This window comes from Coregonus lavaretus, assembly GCF_964263955.1.
Source record: "Coregonus lavaretus genome assembly, contig: HAP1_SCAFFOLD_1537, whole genome shotgun sequence".
In the NCBI taxonomy this organism is placed as follows: Eukaryota; Metazoa; Chordata; class Actinopteri; order Salmoniformes; family Salmonidae; genus Coregonus; species Coregonus lavaretus.
In genome coordinates, this window is record NW_028156591.1 from 21199 (window position 1) to 42396 (window position 21198).

Genomic DNA, 21198 nt, shown 5'->3' on the forward strand with positions numbered 1-21198 from the left:
CTACTACTACTACTACTACTACTACTACTACTACTACTACTACTACTACTACTACTACTACTACTACTACTACTACTACTACTACCACTACTACTGCTGCTACTACTACTGCTACTACAACTACTGCTACTACTACTACTACTACTACTACTACTACTACTACTACTACTACTACTACTACTACAACTACTCCTCCTATTGATGCCTTATTGGTTGTCCGACCATTGTTGTAACAGTATATGTATTCTTTGACAATGTAACTAATTTAACTTGCAGAACAAAGACAACGCAGAGAAGAACAGATCAGAACAGAACAGAGCAGAGCAGAGCAGAACAGAGCAGAGCAGAACAGAGCAGAGCAGAGCAGAGCAGAACAGAACAGAGCAGAGCAGAGCAGAACAGAGACAGAACAGAACAGAGACAGAACAGAGCAGAACAGAACAGAACAGAACAGAACAGAGACAGAACAGAACAGAACAGAACAGAACAGAACAGAGACAGAACAGAACAGAACAGAACAGAACAGAACAGAACAGAACAGAGACAGAGACAGAGACAGAGACAGAGACAGAACAGAACAGAACAGAACAGAACAGAGACGGAACAGAGACAGAGACAGAACAGAGACAGAACAGAGACAGAACAGAGACAGAGACAGAACAGAGACAGAGACAGAACAGAGACAGAACAGAGACAGAGACAGAGACAGAACAGAACAGAACAGAACAGAGACAGAACAGAACAGAGACAGAGACAGAACAGAGACAGAGACAGAGACAGAACAGAACAGAACAGAACAGAACAGAACATAACAGAACAGAACAGAACAGAACAAAACAGAGACAGAGACAGAATCAGAGACAGAGACAGAACAGAACAGAACAGAACAGAGACAGAACAGAACAGAGACAGAACAGAGACAGAACAGAGACAGAACAGAGACAGAGACAGAACAGAACAGAACAGAACAGAACAGAACAGAGACAGAACAGAGACAGAGACAGAGACAGAGACAGAACAGAGACAGAGACAGAGACAGAGACAGAGACAGAACAGAACAGAACAGAACAGAACAGAACAGAACAAAACAGAGACAGAGACAGAATCAGAGACAGAGACAGAACAGAACAGAACAGAACAGAGACAGAACAGAACAGAGACAGAACAGAGACAGAACAGAGACAGAACAGAGACAGAGACAGAGACAGAGACAGAACAGAACAGAACAGAACAGAACAGAACAGAACAGAACAGAGACAGAGACAGAGACAGAGACAGAACAGAGACAGAGACAGAACAGAACAGAACAGAACAGAGACAGAACAGAGACAGAACAGAGACAGAGACAGAACAGAACAGAACAGAACAGAACAGAGACGGAACAGAGACAGAACAGAACAGAACAGAACAGAGACAGAGACAGAACAGAGACAGAGACAGAGACAGAGACAGACAGAGACAGAGACAGAGACAGAACAGGCAGAGGGAAGGCTAGTAGAAAATGGGTTGGGGGTAAAAGATATTCCTAGAAGTAGCATTTCACTCATATTCTGACAACTACTGATACAGCAAACATGATCTGTTCACGGCAAGTTTGTTAAATAGCCCATGCCGATCTAGTTCATCTTATCTTGATATAAACATGTAGCAAAGTTTGAAAACTTTTGCGTTTAACAAGAACCATCAGTGGAGGTTGAGAGTGGTGCCCCTGTCTATCTATCTGTCTGTCTGTCTGTCTGTCTGTCTGTCTGTCTGTCTGTCTGTCTGTCTGTCTGTCTGTCTGTCTGTCTGTCTGTCTGTCTGTCTGTCTGTCTGTCTGTCTGTCTGTCTGTCTGTCTGTCTGTCTAACCCTAACCCTGTCTATCTGTCTGTCTGTCTAACCCTAACCTTGTCTAACCCTAACCATGTCTGTCTGTCTGTCTGTCTGTCTGTCTGTATGTCTGTCTGTCTGTCTGTCTGTCTAACCCTAACCCTGTCTATCTGTCTGTCTGTCTGTATGTCTGTCTGTCTGTCTGTCTGTCTAACCCTAACCCTGTCTATCTGTCTGTCTGTCTGTCTGTCTGTCTGTCTGTCTGTCTGTCTGTCTGTCTGTCTGTCTGTCTGTCTGTCTGTCTGTCTGTCTGTCTAACCCTAACCCTGTGTGTCTGTCTATCTGTCTAACCCTAACCCTGTGTGTCTGTCTGTGTGTAATAGTGTTTTAGTTCAGAGGTGGTGAGAAGCTAGTGTTGCAGCAGTATGTGGGAACAGTCAGCGGCACACTGCATGGTGACAAGATGGTTAACATGCCAAAGTTGCTGGTCCCATGTCAGTACAGAAATGGGAGGAGGTGGGATTTCACATGCTACAGTATAACTACCATTAACCAGCAAAACCTCAACTGGGTTCAACTTCTAGCCTATCAAAGTCTTATCAACCAGTGACATCTGGTGTAGATGACTCATTAATAGGACTGACGATGGAAGTCATTTGTTCACCTGGGATAGGATAAAGTAATCCTTCTACCCCCCCCCCCCCCCAAAAAAAAAACAGCTTTATACAGTATCCCCCTGAGAGATCACTGCACCTTCAACACACGGCATAGCAGGCCTACAGCTTTATACAGTATCCCCCTGAGAGATCACTGCACCTTCAACACACAGCATAGCAGGCCTACAGCTTCATGCAGTATCTCCCTGAGAGATCACTGCACCTTCATTTGAAATGTCTTTATTCTTTTGAAACTTCTGAGTGTAATGTTTATTGTTAATATTTATTGTTTATTTCACTTTTGTTTACTATCTACTTCACTTGCTTTGGCAATGTTAACACACATTTCCCATGCCAATAAAGCCCTTAAATTGAAATTGAATTGAAATTGAGTAGACAGAGACAGAGAGAGAGAGAGAGAGAGAGACAGAGAGAGAGTAGAGAGAGACAGAGAGTAGAGAGAGACAGAGAGAGAGTAGTCAGAGAGTGAAAGAGAGAGAAAGAAAGACAGAAAGAGAGAGCGAAAGAAGAAGAGAGAGAGAGTAGAGAGATTACAGAGAAAAAGAGAGAGAGAGAGAGACAGAGAGAGAGAGACAGAGAGAGTAGAGAGAGACAGAGAGAGAGTAGAGAGAGACAGAGAGAGAGTAGAGAGAGAGAGTAGTCAGAGAGTGAAAGAGAGAGAAAGAAAGACAGAAAGAGAGAGCGAAAGAAGAAGAGGAGAGAGAGAGTAGAGAGAGAGAGAGAGAGAGAGTAGAGAGACAGAGAGACAGAGGAGACAGAGAGAGAGAGAGCGAGAGAGAGAGAGAGAGAGAGAGAGAGAGAGAGAGAGAGAGAGAGAGAGAGAGAGAGAGAGAGAGAGAGAGAGAGAGAGAGAGAGAGAGAGAGAGAGAGAGAGAGTAGAGAGACAGAGAGACAGAGAGAGAGAGAGAGAGAGAGAGAGAGAGAGAGAGAGAGAGAGAGAGAGAGAGAGAGAGAGAGAGAGAGAGAGAGAGACAGAGAGAGAGAGAGAGAGAGTAGAGAGAGACAGAGAGTAGAGAGAGAGAGAGAGAGAGAGAGAGAGAGAGAGAGAGAGAGAGTGAACCGATCCCTCCCTCCATGCAGTTGTTTTCCCCCCAGGACGAAGTGGAGGCTGGGGAAAGAGGGAGGAAGGGATGAGGGAGAAGAGAAGGGAAGGATGAGGGAGAAGAGGAGACATGAGAGGGGCCTCATTAACTGTTCCAGCTGAGCTGGAGTCTTTGGCGTGTCAACAGGCAACCCTCTGTGTGCTAACCTTTTATGGGGCCTGACAGCCAGGCTCCAAATGGCTGCCATTCCATTGATACCTCTGTTTTCATAGGCCAGCCAACAAATATTAGACCAAGCCTGTCTCACTGTCTCCCTGCCTTTCTGTCTGTCTCACTACCTCCCTGTCTTTTTGTTTGTCTCTCTGCCTGTCTCTGCCTGTCTCTCTGCTTGTCTACCTACCTATCTCCCTACCTATCTCGCTACCTACCTACCTACCTACCTACCTACCTACCTACCTACCTACCTACCTACCTAGCTCCCTACCTATCTCCCTGTCTATCTCCCTACCTATCTCCCTGTCTATCTCCCTACCTAGCTACCTACCTATCTCCCTACCTACCTACCTACCTACCTACCTACCTACCTACCTACCTAGCTCCCTACCTATCTCCCTGTCTATCTCCCTACCTATCTCCCTACCTATCTCCCTACCTAGCTACCTACCTATCTCCCTACCTATCTCCCTACCTAGCTACCTACCTAGTTCCCTACCTATCTCCCTACCTATCTCCCTACCTAGCTACCTACCTATCTCCCTACCTATCTCCCTACCTATCTCCCTACCTAGCTCCCTACCTATCTCCCTACATATCTACCTACCTATCTACCTACCTATCTCCCTACCTATCTCCCTACCTATCTACCTACCTAGTTCCCTACCTATCTCCCTACCTATCTCCCTACCTAGCTACCTACCTATCTCCCTACCTATCTACCTACCTATCTCCCTACCTATCTACCTACCTAGTTCCCTACCTATCTCCCTACCTAGCTCTCTACCTAGCTACCTACCTATCTCCCTACCTATCTCCCTACCTATCTCCCTACCTAGCTACCTACCTAGCTCCCTGCTATCTCCCTACCTATCTCCCTGTCTATCTCCCTACCTAGCTCCCTACCTATCTCCCTACCTAGTTCCCTACCTATCTCCCTACCTAGCTACCTACTCATCTCCCTACCTATCTCCCTACCTAGCTACCTACCTAGCTCCCTGCTATCTCCCTACCCATCTCCCTGTCTATCTCCCTACCTAGCTCCCTACCTATCTCCCTACCTAGTTCCCTACCTATCTCCCTACCTAGCTACCTACCTACCTACCTACCTACCTACCTATCTCCCTAACTATCTCCCTACCTATCTCCCTACCTATCTCCCTACCTAGCTACCTACCTATCTCCCTACCTATCTCCCTACCTAGCTACCTACCTATCTCCCTACCTATCTCCCTACCTAGCTACCTACCTATCTCCCTACCTATCTCCCTACCTAGCTACCTACCTATCTCCCTACCTATCTCCCTACCTAGCTACCTACCTATCTCCCTACCTATCTCCCTACCTAGCTACCTACCTATCTCCCTACCTATCTCCCTACCTAGCTACCTACCAATCTCCCTACCTATCTCCCTACCTAGCTACCTACCTATCTCCCTACCTATCTCCCTACCTAGCTACCTACCAATCTCCCTACCTATCTCCCTACCTAGCTACCTACCTATCTCCCTACCTAGCTCCCTACCTAGCTACCTACCTATCTCCCTACCTATCTCCCTACCTAGCTACCTACCTATCTCCCTACCTATCTCCCTACCTAGCTACCTACCAATCTCCCTACCTATCTCCCTACCTAGCTACCTACCTATCTCCCTACCTAGCTCCCTACCTAGCTACCTACCTATCTCCCTACCTAGCTCCCTACCTAGCTACCTACCTATCTCCCTACCTAGCTCCCTACCTAGCTACCTACCTATCTCCCTACCTAGCTACCTACCTATCTCCCTACCTATCTCCCTACCTAGCTACCTACCTATCTCCCTACCTATCTCCCTACCTAGCTACCTACCTATCTCCCTACCTAGCTCCCTACCTAGCTCCCTGCCTGCCTGCTAGTAGCTACGTAGCTCCATTATGCGCCATGGTGTGTTACCTAGCAACTTAGCATTACAGTTAGCTAGCTAGCGTTTATGGAGATAGCTTTGGCTTTTTGATTAATCTTATACAGGGAGTATCTATGAGTCTATCTATCCAGATTTGGGCAGTTCTTCTTCCGCCTGTGGTCATAGAACCAGTTTGTTTGCCTCTCTGGATTTTTCACATTATATTTGCTGCAGTGGCAGTCTTCAAAGCACATGGTAGGCATTGTTTGCTTTATAGGACAGTGAGGTAAAATGGACTGTACATAGCCCCGTTAGAGACAGTACATAGCCCCGTTAGAGACAGTACATAGCCCTGTTAGAGACAGTACATAGCCCCGTTAGAGACAGTACATAGCCCCGTTAGAGACAGTACATAGCCCTGTTAGAGACAGTACATATCCCTGTTAAAGACAGTACATATCCCTGTTAAAGACAGTACATATCCCTGTTAAAGACAGTACATAGCCCTGTTAGAGACAGTACATAGCCCCGTTAAAGACAGTACATAGCCCTGTTTTTCTCCAGTATTTATGCTGCAGTAGTTTATGTGTCGGGGGGCTGGGGTTAGTTGGTTATACCTGGAGTACTTCTCCTGTCTTATCCAGTGTCCTGTGTGAATTTAAGTATGCTCTCTCTAATTCTCTCGTTCTCTCTTTCTCTCTGAGAACCTGAGCCCTAGGACCATACGTCAGGACTACCGGGCATGATGACACCTTGCTGTCCCCAGTCCGCCTGGCCTTGCTGCTATTCCAGTTTCAACTGTTCTGCCTGCGGTTACGAAACCCCTACCTGTCCCAGACCTGCTGTTTTCAACTCTTAATGATCGGCTATGAAAAGCCAACTGAGAGACCTGAGCCCTAGGACCATACGTCGGGACTACCGGCCGTGGTGACTCCTTGCTGTCCCCAGTCCGCCTGGCCTTGCTGCTATTCCAGTTTCAACTGTTCTGCCTGCGGTTATGGAACCCCTACCTGTCCCAGACCTGCTGTTTTCAACTCTTAATGATCGGCTATGAAAAGCCAACTGAGATTTATTCCTGATTATTATTTGACCATGCTTGTCACTTATGAACATTTTTGAACATCTTGGCATGGTTCTGTTATAATCTCCACCCGGCACAGCCAGAAGAGGACTGGCCACCCCTCATAGCCTGGTTCCTCTCTATGTTTCTTCCTAGGTTTTGGCCTTTCTAGGGAGTTTTTCCTAGCCACCGTGCTTCTACACCTGCATTACTAGCTGTTTGGGGTTTTAGGCTGGGTTTCTGTACAGTACTTCGAGATATTAGCTGATGTACGAAGGGCTATATAAAATAAAATTGATTGATTGATTGATTGATTGATTGGTTAAAGACAGTACATAGCCCCGTTAAAGACAGTACATAGCCCCGTTAAAGACAGTACATAGCCCTGTTAAAGACAGTACATAGCCCCGTTAAAGACAGTACATAGCCCCGTTAAAGACAGTACATAGCCCCGTTAGAGACAGTACATAGCCCCGTTAGAGACAGTACATAGCCCTGTTAGAGACAGTACATAGCCCCGTTAAAGACAGTACATATCCCTGTTAAAGACAGTACATAGCCCTGGGTCGTATGCTGTTTGGCCAGATGGATACTGAGGGAGTGTCTCAGTTAAAGGGAAAATCCACTCAAAAACGATCTTTTGGTATTTTTTTTAATAGTCCACTGTTGATACAGAAGCAAAGTGTCACTGGCCACATCATCATCATGATGATGCAAAATGATTCTCCCTTTAAGGTTTTATTGTGTTATCTTGTGTTGTCTTGTGTTATCTTGTGTTATCTTGTGTTGTCTTGTGTTGTCTTGTGTTATCTTGTGTTATCTTGTGTTGTCTTGTGTTATCTTGTGTTATCTTGTGTTATCTTGTGTTGTCTTGTGTAGTCTTGTGTTGTCTTGCGTTGTCTTGCGTTGTCTTGTGTAGTCTTGTGTTGTCTTGCGTTGTCTTGCGTTGTGCTGTGTTATGTTGCGTAGCGTTGTGTAGTGTAGTCTTGTGTAGGCAGTAAACTGTCCAGCTACTGACTGAAGTTACTGTTTATTATGTGTCTGTATTATTACATCAGAATGGTTCCTGTCATCAAGGTTTTCTTGTAATGCTTTTTTATGGTTAAATGCATTCTACATACAGTTTGTTTGTGCCTGTTGACTGCTTAAATAAAAAAAATTAAAATGTTGATATTTTCCAAATTTACGGTTGGGAGTCTACACTATACACAAATGGATGTGTAAAAATGTTACTTAGATATAGTTAGATAAGAACCAGTGAAGAATATGTCTTATAATTCAATCATCTGGTTAATGAGCTAATAGAAGCCGAATCACTTTCAAAATAGGTTCCTCTGCTGGCGTAGATGTTAATGAGATTACCATAACTTCATTTGTCTAACAGATGAATGTATAGATGGAGGTAAACCGGCCCATAAATCAACTGCCATATTGCAGCAGACCTAAATGGCAGGATATCACTGACCTGGCCGCACCATCAAAGACACTATCTTACAATGTCTAAACAAGCGGGAGGGAAAAGGTAAGACCTTTCAATACGGTCAAATACTGCATGGGAGCTGTACCCTGAGTGGCAATTTGATTCCCCCTGAACACAATTCTACGGTCGCAGAAACTCGGAATGAATGGTGACCAAATCATAGGAGGAAGAAGGGCAGCAGTGGTTGTAGAGATGTGAGAGGGCAGCAGTAGTTATATAGATGTGAGAGGGGCAGCAGTGGTTGTATAGATGTCAGAGGGGCAGCAGTAGTTGTATAGATGTCAGAGGGCAGCAGTAGTTGTATAGATGTGAGAGGGGCAGCAGTAGTTGTATAGATGTCAGAGGGGCAGCAGTAGTTGTATAGATGTCAGAGGGGCAGCAGTAGTTGTATAGATGTCAGAGGGCAGCAGTAGTTGTATAGATGTGAGAGGGGCAGCAGTAGTTGTATAGATGTCAGATGGGCAGCAGTAGTTGTAGAGATGTCAGAGGGGCAGCAGTAGTTGTATAGATGTCAGAGGGGCAGCAGTAGTTGTATAGATGTCAGAGGGGCAGCAGTGGTTGTAGAGATGTCAGAGGGGCAGCAGTAGTTGTATAGATGTCAGATGGGCAGCAGTGGTTGTATAGATGTGAGAGGGGCAGCAGTAGTTGTATAGATGTCAGAGGGGCAGCAGTGGTTGTATAGATGTGAGAGGGGCAGCAGTAGTTGTATAGATGTGAGAGGGCAGCAGTAGTTGTATAGATGTCAGAGGGGCAGCAGTAGTTGTATAGATGTGAGAGGGGCAGCAGTAGTTGTATAGATGTGAGAGGGGCAGCAGTAGTTGTATAGATGTGAGAGGGGCAGCAGTAGTTGTATAGATGTGAGAGGGCAGCAGTAGTTGTATAGATGTGAGAGGGCAGCAGTAGTTGTATAGATGTCAGAGGGGCAGCAGTAGTTGTATAGATGTCAGAGGGGCAGCAGTAGTTGTATAGATGTGAGAGGGCAGCAGTAGTTGTATAGATGTGAGAGGGGCAGCAGTATTTGTATAGATGTGAGAGGGGCAGCAGTAGTTGTATAGATGTCAGATGGGCAGCAGTAGTTATATAGATGTCAGAGGGCAGCAGTAGTTGTATAGATGTCAGAGAGGAAGCAGTAGTTGTATAGATGTCAGAGAGGAAGCAGTAGTTGTATAGATGTCAGAGGGGCAGCAGTAGTTGTATAGATGTCAGAGGGCAGCAGTAGTTGTAGAGATGTGAGAGGGGCAGCAGTAGTTGTAGAGATGTGAGAGGGGCAGCAGTAGTTGTATAGATGTCAGAGGGGCAGCAGTAGTTGTATAGATGTCAGAGGGGCAGCAGTAGTTGTATAGATGTGAGAGGGGCAGCAGTAGTTATATAGATGTCAGAGGGCAGCAGTAGTTGTATAGATGTCAGATGGGCAGCAGTAGTTGTATAGATGTCAGAGGGCAGCAGTAGTTGTATAGATGTGAGAGGGGCAGCAGTAGTTGTATAGATGTCAGAGGGCAACAGTAGTTGTATAGATGTCAGAGGGCAGCAGTAGTTGTATAGATGTCAGAGTGGCAGCAGTAGTTATATAGATGTCAGATGGGCAGCAGTAGTTGTATAGATGTCAGAGGGGCAGCAGTAGTTGTATAGATGTCAGAGGGGCAGCAGTAGTTATATAGATGTCAGAGGGGCAGCAGTAGTTGTATAGATGTCAGAGGGGCAGCAGTAGTTGTATAGATGTCAGAGGGCAGCAGTAGTTGTATAGATGTGAGGGGGGCAGCAGTAGTTGTAGAGATGTGAGAGGGGCAGCAGTAGTTGTATAGATGTCAGAGGGGCAGCAGTAGTTGTATAGATGTCAGAGGGGCAGCAGTAGTTGTATAGATGTCAGAGGGGCAGCAGTAGTTGTATAGATGTGAGAGGGGCAGCAGTAGTTGTATAGATGTCAGGGGGCAGCAGTAGTTGTATAGATGTCAGAGGGGCAGCAGTAGTTGTATAGATGTGAGAGGGCAGCAGTAGTTGTATAGATGTCAGAGGGGCAGCAGTAGTTGTATAGATGTGAGAGGGGCAGCAGTAGTTATATAGATGTCAGAGGGGCAGCAGTAGTTGTATAGATGTCAGAGGGGCAGCAGTAGTTGTATAGATGTCAGGGGGCAGCAGTAGTTGTATAGATGTCAGAGGGGCAGCAGTAGTTGTATAGATGTGAGAGGGGCAGCAGTAGTTATATAGATGTCAGAGGGGCAGCAGTAGTTGTATAGATTTCAGAGGGGCAGCAGTAGTTGTATAGATGTCAGAGGGGCAACAGTAGTTGTATAGATGTCAGAGGGGCAGCAGTAGTTGTATAGATGTCAGAGGGCAGCAGTAGTTGTATAGATGTGAGAGGGGCAGCAGTAGTTGTATAGATGTCAGAGGGGCAGCAGTAGTTGTATAGATGTCAGAGGGGCAGCAGTAGTTGTATAGATGTGAGAGGGGCAGCAGTAGTTGTATAGATGTGAGAGGGCAGCAGTAGTTGTATAGATGTGAGAGGGGCAGCAGTAGTTGTATAGATGTCAGAGGGGCAGCAGTAGTTGTATAGATGTCAGAGGGCAGCAGTAGTTGTATAGATGTCAGAGGGCAGCAGTAGTTGTATAGATGTGAGAGGGGCAGCAGTAGTTGTATAGATGTCAGAGGGGCAGCAGTAGTTGTATAGATGTGAGAGGGGCAGCAGTAGTTGTATAGATGTCAGGGGGCAGCAGTAGTTGTATAGATGTCAGAGGGGCAGCAGTAGTTGTATAGATGTCAGAGGGGCAGCAGTAGTTGTATAGATGTGAGAGGGGCAGCAGTAGTTGTATAGATGTGAGAGGGCAGCAGTAGTTGTATAGATGTGAGAGGGGCAGCAGTAGTTGTATAGATGTGAGAGGGGCAGCAGTAGTTGTATAGATGTCAGAGGGGCAGCAGTAGTTGTATAGATGTCAGAGGGGCAGCAGTAGTTGTATAGATGTCAGAGGGGCAGCAGTAGTTGTATAGATGTCAGAGGGGCAGCAGTAGTTGTATAGATGTGAGAGGGGCAGCAGTAGTTATATAGATGTCAGAGGGCAGCAGTAGTTGTATAGATGTGAGAGGGGCAGCAGTAGTTGTATAGATGTCAGAGGGGCAGCAGTAGTTGTATAGATGTGAGAGGGGCAGCAGTAGTTGTATAGATGTCAGGGGGCAGCAGTAGTTGTATAGATGTCAGAGGGGCAGCAGTAGTTTTATAGATGTCAGAGGGGCAGCAGTAGTTGTATAGATGTGAGAGGGGCAGCAGTAGTTGTATAGATGTGAGAGGGCAGCAGTAGTTGTATAGATGTGAGAGGGGCAGCAGTAGTTGTATAGATGTGAGAGGGGCAGCAGTAGTTGTATAGATGTCAGAGGGGCAGCAGTAGTTGTATAGATGTCAGAGGGGCAGCAGTAGTTGTATAGATGTCAGAGGGGCAGCAGTAGTTGTATAGATGTCAGAGGGGCAGCAGTAGTTGTATAGATGTGAGAGGGGCAGCAGTAGTTATATAGATGTCAGAGGGCAGCAGTAGTTGTATAGATGTCAGATGGGCAGCAGTAGTTGTATAGATGTCAGAGGGCAGCAGTAGTTGTATAGATGTGAGAGGGGCAGCAGTAGTTGTATAGATGTCAGAGGGCAGCAGTAGTTGTATAGATGTCAGAGGGCAGCAGTAGTTGTATAGATGTCAGAGTGGCAGCAGTAGTTATATAGATGTCAGATGGGCAGCAGTAGTTGTATAGATGTCAGAGGGGCAGCAGTAGTTGTATAGATGTCAGAGGGGCAGCAGTAGTTATATAGATGTCAGAGGGGCAGCAGTAGTTGTATAGATGTCAGAGGGGCAGCAGTAGTTGTATAGATGTCAGAGGGCAGCAGTAGTTGTATAGATGTGAGAGGGGCAGCAGTAGTTGTAGAGATGTGAGAGGGGCAGCAGTAGTTGTATAGATGTCAGAGGGGCAGCAGTAGTTGTATAGATGTCAGAGGGGCAGCAGTAGTTGTATAGATGTCAGAGGGGCAGCAGTAGTTGTATAGATGTGAGAGGGGCAGCAGTAGTTGTATAGATGTCAGGGGGCAGCAGTAGTTGTATAGATGTCAGAGGGGCAGCAGTAGTTGTATAGATGTGAGAGGGCAGCAGTAGTTGTATAGATGTCAGAGGGGCAGCAGTAGTTGTATAGATGTGAGAGGGGCAGCAGTAGTTATATAGATGTCAGAGGGGCAGCAGTAGTTGTATAGATGTCAGAGGGGCAGCAGTAGTTGTATAGATGTCAGGGGGCAGCAATAGTTGTATAGATGTCAGAGGGGCAGCAGTAGTTGTATAGATGTGAGAGGGGCAGCAGTAGTTAGCAGTAGTTGTATAGATGTCAGAGGGGCAACAGTAGTTGTATAGATGTCAGAGGGGCAGCAGTAGTTGTATAGATGTCAGAGGGCAGCAGTAGTTGTATAGATGTGAGAGGGGCAGCAGTAGTTGTATAGATGTCAGAGGGGCAGCAGTAGTTGTATAGATGTCAGAGGGCAGCAGTAGTTGTATAGATGTGAGAGGGGCAGCAGTAGTTGTATAGATGTCAGAGGGGCAGCAGTAGTTGTATAGATGTCAGAGGGCAGCAGTAGTTGTATAGATGTCAGAGGGCAGCAGTAGTTGTATAAATGTGAGAGGGGCAGCAGTAGTTGTATAGATGTCAGAGGGGCAGCAGTAGTTGTATAGATGTGAGAGGGGCAGCAGTAGTTGTATAGATGTCAGGGGGCAGCAGTAGTTGTATAGATGTCAGAGGGGCAGCAGTAGTTGTATAGATGTCAGAGGGGCAGCAGTAGTTGTATAGATGTGAGAGGGGCAGCAGTAGTTGTAGAGATGTGAGAGGGGCAGCAGTAGTTGTATAGATGTCAGAGGGGCAGCAGTAGTTGTATAGATGTCAGAGGGGCAGCAGTAGTTGTATAGATGTCAGAGGGGCAGCAGTAGTTGTATAGATGTCAGAGGGGCAGCAGTAGTTGTATAGATGTGAGAGGGGCAGCAGTAGTTGTATAGATGTCAGGGGGCAGCAGTAGTTGTATAGATGTCAGAGGGGCAGCAGTAGTTGTATAGATGTGAGAGGGCAGCAGTAGTTGTATATATGTCAGAGGGGCAGCAGTAGTTGTATGGATGTGAGAGGGGCAGCAGTAGTTATATAGATGTCAGAGGGGCAGCAGTAGTTGTATAGATGTCAGAGGGGCAGCAGTAGTTGTATAGATGTCAGGGGGCAGCAGTAGTTGTATAGATGTCAGAGGGGCAGCAGTAGTTGTATAGATGTGAGAGGGGCAGCAGTAGTTATATAGATGTCAGAGGGGCAGCAGTAGTTGTATAGATGTCAGAGGGGCAGCAGTAGTTGTATAGATGTCAGAGGGGCAACAGTAGTTGTATAGATGTCAGAGGGGTAGCAGTAGTTGTATAGATGTCAGAGGGCAGCAGTAGTTGTATAGATGTGAGAGGGGCAGCAGTAGTTGTATAGATGTCAGAGGGGCAGCAGTAGTTGTATAGATGTCAGAGGGGCAGCAGTAGTTGTATAGATGTGAGAGGGGCAGCAGTAGTTGTATAGATGTGAGAGGGCAGCAGTAGTTGTATAGATGTGAGAGGGGCAGCAGTAGTTGTATAGATGTCAGAGGGGCAGCAGTAGTTGTATAGATGTCAGAGGGCAGCAGTAGTTGTATAGATGTCAGAGAGGAAGCAGTAGTTGTATAGATGTCAGAGGGGCAGCAGTAGTTGTATAGATGTCAGAGGGCAGCAGTAGTTGTAGAGATGTGAGAGGGGCAGCAGTAGTTGTATAGATGTCAGAGGGGCAGCAGTAGTTGTATAGATGTCAGAGGGGCAGCAGTAGTTGTATAGATGTCAGAGGGGCAGCAGTAGTTGTATAGATGTCAGATGGGCAGCAGTAGTTGTATAGATGTCAGAGGACAGCAGTAGTTGTATAGATGTCAGAGGGGCAGCAGTAGTTGTATAGATGTGAGAGGACAGCAGTAGTTGTATAGATGTCAGAGGGGCAGCAGTAGTTGTATAGATGTCAGAGGGGCAGCAGTAGTTGTATAGATGTGAGAGGACAGCAGTAGTTGTATAGATGTCAGAGGGGCAGCAGTAGTTGTATAGATGTCAGAGGGGCAGCAGTAGTTGTATAGATGTCAGATGGGCAGCAGTAGTTGTATAGATGTCAGAGGGCAGCAGTAGTTGTATAGATGTGAGAGGGGCAGCAGTAGTTGTATAGATGTCAGAGGGCAGCAGTAGTTGTATAGATGTCAGAGGGCAGCAGTAGTTGTATAGATGTCAGAGTGGCAGCAGTAGTTATATAGATGTCAGATGGGCAGCAGTAGTTGTATAGATGTCAGAGGGGCAGCAGTAGTTGTATAGATGTCAGAGGGGCAGCAGTAGTTATATAGATGTCAGAGGGGCAGCAGTAGTTGTATAGATGTCAGAGGGGCAGCAGTAGTTGTATAGATGTCAGAGGGCAGCAGTAGTTGTATAGATGTGAGAGGGGCAGCAGTAGTTGTAGAGATGTGAGAGGGGCAGCAGTAGTTGTATAGATGTCAGAGGGGCAGCAGTAGTTGTATAGATGTCAGAGGGGCAGCAGTAGTTGTATAGATGTGAGAGGGGCAGCAGTAGTTGTATAGATGTCAGGGGGCAGCAGTAGTTGTATAGATGTCAGAGGGGCAGCAGTAGTTGTATAGATGTGAGAGGGCAGCAGTAGTTGTATAGATTTCAGAGGGGCAGCAGTAGTTGTATAGATGTGAGAGGGGCAGCAGTAGTTATATAGATGTCAGAGGGGCAGCAGTAGTTGTATAGATGTCAGAGGGGCAGCAGTAGTTGTATAGATGTCAGGGGGCAGCAGTAGTTGTATAGATGTCAGAGGGGCAGCAGTAGTTGTATAGATGTGAGAGGGGCAGCAGTAGTTATATAGATGTCAGAGGGGCAGCAGTAGTTGTATAGATGTCAGAGGGGCAGCAGTAGTTGTATAGATGTCAGAGGGGCAACAGTAGTTGTATAGATGTCAGAGGGGCAGCAGTAGTTGTATAGATGTCAGAGGGCAGCAGTAGTTGTATAGATGTGAGAGGGGCAGCAGTAGTTATATAGATGTGAGAGGGGCAGCAGTAGTTGTATAGATGTCAGAGGGGCAGCAGTAGTTGTATAGATGTCAGAGGGGCAGCAGTAGTTGTATAGATGTGAGAGGGGCAGCAGTGGTTGTATAGATGTCAGAGGGGCAGCAGTAGTTGTATAGATGTCAGAGGGGCAGCAGTAGTTGTATAGATGTCAGAGGGGCAGCAGTAGTTGTATAGATGTGAGAGGGGCAGCAGTAGTTGTATAGATGTGAGAGGGGCAGCAGTGGTTGTAGAGATGTGAGAGGGGAAGCAGTAGTTGTATAGATGTCAGAGGGGCAGCAGTAGTTGTATAGATGTCAGAGGGGCAGCAGTAGTTGTATAGATGTCAGATGGGCAGCAGTAGTTGTATAGATGTCAGGGGGGGCAGCAGTAGTTGTATAGATGTCAGAGGGGCAGCAGCAGTTGTATAGATGTCAGATGGGCAGCAGTAGTTGTATAGATGTCAGATGGGCAGCAGTAGTTGTATAGATGTCAGATGGGCAGCAGTAGTTGTATAGATGTCAGATGGGCAGCAGTAGTTGTATAGATGTGAGAGGGGCAGCAGTAGTTGTATAGATGTCAGAGGGCAGCAGTAGTTGTATAGATGTCAGAGGGGCAGCAGTAGTTTAATAGATGTCAGAGGGGCAGCAGTAGTTGTATAGATGTCAGATGGGCAGCAGTAGTTGTATAGATGTCAGAGGGTCAGCAGTAGTTGTATAGATGTCAGAGGGGCAGCAGTAGTTGTATAGATGTCAGATGGGCAGCAGTAGTTGTATAGATGTCAGATGGGCAGCAGTAGTTGTATAGATGTCAGAGGGTCAGCAGTAGTTGTATAGATGTCAGAGGGGCAGCAGTAGTTGTATAGATGTCAGATGGGCAGCAGTAGTTGTATAGATGTCAGATGGGCAGCAGTAGTTGTAGAGATGTCAGAGGGGCAGCAGTGGTTGTAGAGATGTCAGAGTGGCAGCATTGGTTGTAGAGATGTGAGACGGTTAGCAGTAGTTATATAGATGTGAGAGGGGCAGCAGTAGTTGTATAGATGTCAGAGGGGCAGCAGTAGTTATATAGATGTCAGAGGGGCAGCAGTAGTTGTATAGATGTCAGAGGGGCAGCAGTAGTTGTATAGATGTGAGAGGGGCAGCAGTAGTTGTATTGATGTCAGAGGGGCAGCAGTAGTTGTATAGATGTGAGAGGGCAGCAGTAGTTATATAGATGTGAGAGGGGCAGCAGTGGTAGTATAGATGTGAGAGGGGCAGCAGTAGTTGTATAGATGTGAGAGGGGCAGCAGTAGTTGTATAGATGTCAGAGGGGCAGCAGTAGTTGTATAGATGTCAGAGGGGCAGCAGTAGTTGTATAGATGACAGAGGGGCAGCAGTAGTTGTATAGATGTCAGAGGGGCAGCAGTAGTTGTATAGATGTCAGAGGGGCAACAGTAGTTGTATAGATGTCAGAGGGGCAGCAGTAGTTGTATAGATGTCAGAGGGCAGCAGTAGTTGTATAGATGTGAGAGGGGCAGCAGTAGTTGTATAGATGTCAGAGGGGCAGCAGTAGTTGTATAGATGTCAGAGGGGCAGCAGTAGTTGTATAGATGTGAGAGGGGCAGCAGTAGTTGTATAGATGTCAGAGGGCAGCAGTAGTTGTATAGATGTGAGAGGGCAGCAGTAGTTGTATAGATGTGAGAGGGGCAGCAGTAGTTGTATAGATGTCAGAGGGGCAGCAGTAGTTGTATAGATGTCAGAGGGCAGCAGTAGTTGTATAGATGTCAGAGAGGAAGCAGTAGTTGTATAGATGTCAGAGGGGCAGCAGTAGTTGTATAGATGTCAGAGGGCAGCAGTAGTTGTAGAGATGTGAGAGGGGCAGCAGTAGTTGTATAGATGTCAGAGGGGCAGCAGTAGTTGTATAGATGTCAGAGGGGCAGCAGTAGTTGTATAGATGTCAGAGGGGCAGCAGTAGTTGTATAGATGTCAGATGGGCAGCAGTAGTTGTATAGATGTCAGAGGACAGCAGTAGTTGTATAGATGTCAGAGGGGCAGCAGTAGTTGTATAGATGTGAGAGGACAGCAGTAGTTGTATAGATGTCAGAGGGGCAGCAGTAGTTGTATAGATGTCAGAGGGGCAGCAGTAGTTGTATAGATGTGAGAGGACAGCAGTAGTTGTATAGATGTCAGAGGGGCAGCAGTAGTTGTATAGATGTCAGAGGGGCAGCAGTAGTTGTATAGATGTCAGATGGGCAGCAGTAGTTGTATAGATGTCAGAAGGCAGCAGTAGTTGTATAGATGTGAGAGGGGCAGCAGTAGTTGTATAGATGTCAGAGGGCAGCAGTAGTTGTATAGATGTCAGAGGGCAGCAGTAGTTGTATAGATGTCAGAGTGGCAGCAGTAGTTATATAGATGTCAGATGGGCAGCAGTAGTTGTATAGATGTCAGAGGGGCAGCAGTAGTTGTATAGATGTCAGAGGGGCAGCAGTAGTTATATAGATGTCAGAGGGGCAGCAGTAGTTGTATAGATGTCAGAGGGGCAGCAGTAGTTGTATAGATGTCAGAGGGCAGCAGTAGTTGTATAGATGTGAGAGGGGCAGCAGTAGTTGTAGAGATGTGAGAGGGGCAGCAGTAGTTGTATAGATGTCAGAGGGGCAGCAGTAGTTGTATAGATGTCAGAGGGGCAGCAGTAGTTGTATAGATGTCAGAGGGGCAGCAGTAGTTGTATAGATGTGAGAGGGGCAGCAGTAGTTGTATAGATGTCAGGGGGCAGCAGTAGTTGTATAGATGTCAGAGGGGCAGCAGTAGTTGTATAGATGTGAGAGGGCAGCAGTAGTTGTATAGATTTCAGAGGGGCAGCAGTAGTTGTATAGATGTGAGAGGGGCAGCAGTAGTTATATAGATGTCAGAGGGGCAGCAGTAGTTGTATAGATGTCAGAGGGGCAGCAGTAGTTGTATAGATGTCAGGGGGCAGCAGTAGTTGTATAGATGTCAGAGGGGCAGCAGTAGTTGTATAGATGTGAGAGGGGCAGCAGTAGTTATATAGATGTCAGAGGGGCAGCAGTAGTTGTATAGATGTCAGAGGGGCAGCAGTAGTTGTATAGATGTCAGAGGGGCAACAGTAGTTGTATAGATGTCAGAGGGGCAGCAGTAGTTGTATAGATGTCAGAGGGCAGCAGTAGTTGTATAGATGTGAGAGGGGCAGCAGTAGTTATATAGATGTGAGAGGGGCAGCAGTAGTTGTATAGATGTCAGAGGGGCAGCAGTAGTTGTATAGATGTCAGAGGGGCAGCAGTAGTTGTATAGATGTGAGAGGGGCAGCAGTGGTTGTATAGATGTCAGAGGGGCAGCAGTAGTTGTATAGATGTCAGAGGGGCAGCAGTAGTTGTATAGATGTCAGAGGGGCAGCAGTAGTTGTATAGATGTGAGAGGGGCAGCAGTAGTTGTATAGATGTGAGAGGGGCAGCAGTGGTTGTAGAGATGTGAGAGGGGAAGCAGTAGTTGTATAGATGTCAGAGGGGCAGCAGTAGTTGTATAGATGTCAGAGGGGCAGCAGTAGTTGTATAGATGTCAGATGGGCAGCAGTAGTTGTATAGATGTCAGGGGGGGCAGCAGTAGTTGTATAGATGTCAGAGGGGCAGCAGCAGTTGTATAGATGTCAGATGGGCAGCAGTAGTTGTATAGATGTCAGATGGGCAGCAGTAGTTGTATAGATGTCAGATGGGCAGCAGTAGTTGTATAGATGTCAGATGGGCAGCAGTAGTTGTATAGATGTGAGAGGGGCAGCAGTAGTTGTATAGATGTCAGAGGGCAGCAGTAGTTGTATAGATGTCAGAGGGGCAGCAGTAGTTTAATAGATGTCAGAGGGGCAGCAGTAGTTGTATAGATGTCAGATGGGCAGCAGTAGTTGTATAGATGTCAGAGGGTCAGCAGTAGTTGTATAGATGTCAGAGGGGCAGCAGTAGTTGTATAGATGTCAGATGGGCAGCAGTAGTTGTATAGATGTCAGATGGGCAGCAGTAGTTGTATAGATGTCAGAGGGTCAGCAGTAGTTGTATAGATGTCAGAGGGGCAGCAGTAGTTGTATAGATGTCAGATGGGCAGCAGTAGTTGTATAGATGTCAGATGGGCAGCAGTAGTTGTAGAGATGTCAGAGGGGCAGCAGTGGTTGTAGAGATGTCAGAGTGGCAGCATTGGTTGTAGAGATGTGAGACGGTTAGCAGTAGTTATATAGATGTGAGAGGGGCAGCAGTAGTTGTATAGATGTCAGAGGGGCAGCAGTAGTTATATAGATGTCAGAGGGGCAGCAGTAGTTGTATAGATGTCAGAGGGGCAGCAGTAGTTGTATAGATGTGAGAGGGGCAGCAGTAGTTGTATAGATGTCAGAGGGGCAGCAGTAGTTGTATAGATGTGAGAGGGCAGCAGTAGTTATATAGATGTGAGAGGGGCAGCAGTGGTAGTATAGATGTGAGAGGGGCAGCAGTAGTTGTATAGATGTGAGAGGGGCAGCAGTAGTTGTATAGATGTCAGAGGGGCAGCAGTAGTTGTATAGATGTCAGAGGGGCAGCAGTAGTTATATAGATGTCAGAGGGGCAGCAGTAGTTGTATAGACGTCAGAGGGGCAGCAGTAGTTGTATAGATGTCAGAGGGCAGCAGTAGTTGTATAGATGTGAGAGGGGCAGCAGTAGTTGTAGAGATGTGAGAGGGGCAGCAGTAGTTGTATAGATGTCAGAGGGGCAGCAGTAGTTGTATAGATGTCAGAGGGGCAGCAGTAGTTGTATAGATGTCAGAGGGGCAGCAGTAGTTGTATAGATGTGAGAGGGGCAGCAGTAGTTGTATAGATGTGAGAGGGGCAGCAGTGGTTGTAGAGATGTGAGAGGGGCAGCAGTAGTTGTATAGATGTCAGAGGGGCAGCAGTAGTTGTATAGATGTCAGAGGGGCAGCAGTAGTTGTATAGATGTCAGATGGGCAGCAGTAGTTGTATAGATGTCAGGGGGGGCAGCAGTAGTTGTATAGATGTCAGAGGGGCAGCAGCAGTTGTATAGATGTCAGATGGGCAGCAGTAGTTGTATAGATGTCAGATGGGCAGCAGTAGTTGTATAGATGTCAGATGGGCAGCAGTAGTTGTATAGATGTCAGATGGGCAGCAGTAGTTGTATAGATGTGAGAGGGGCAGCAGTAGTTGTATAGATGTCAGAGGGCAGCAGTAGTTGTATAGATGTCAGAGGGGCAGCAGTAGTTTAATAGATGTCAGAGGGGCAGCAGTAGTTGTATAGATGTCAGATGGGCAGCAGTAGTTGTATAGATGTCAGAGGGTCAGCAGTAGTTGTATAGATGTCAGAGGGGCAGCAGTAGTTGTATAGATGTCAGATGGGCAGCAGTAGTTGTATAGATGTCAGATGGGCAGCAGTAGTTGTATAGATGTCAGAGGGTCAGCAGTAGTTGTATAGATGTCAGAGGGGCAGCAGTAGTTGTATAGATGTCAGATGGGCAGCAGTAGTTGTATAGATGTCAGATGGGCAGCAGTAGTTGTAGAGATGTCAGAGGGGCAGCAGTGGTTGTAGAGATGTGAGACGGTTAGCAGTAGTTATATAGATGTGAGAGGGGCAGCAGTAGTTGTATAGATGTCAGAGGGGCAGCAGTAGTTATATAGATGTCAGAGGGGCAGCAGTAGTTGTATAGATGTCAGAGGGGCAGCAGTAGTTGTATAGATGTGAGAGGGGCAGCAGTAGTTGTATAGATGTCAGAGGGGCAGCAGTAGTTGTATAGATGTCAGAGGGCAGCAGTAGTTATATAGATGTGAGAGGGGCAGCAGTAGTTGTATAGATGTGAGAGGGGCAGCAGTAGTTGTATAGATGTGAGAGGGGCAGCAGTAGTTGTATAGATGTCAGAGGGGCAGCAGTAGTTGTATAGATGTGAGAGGGGCAGCAGTAGTTATAAAGATGTCAGAGGGGCAGCAGTAGTTGTATAGAT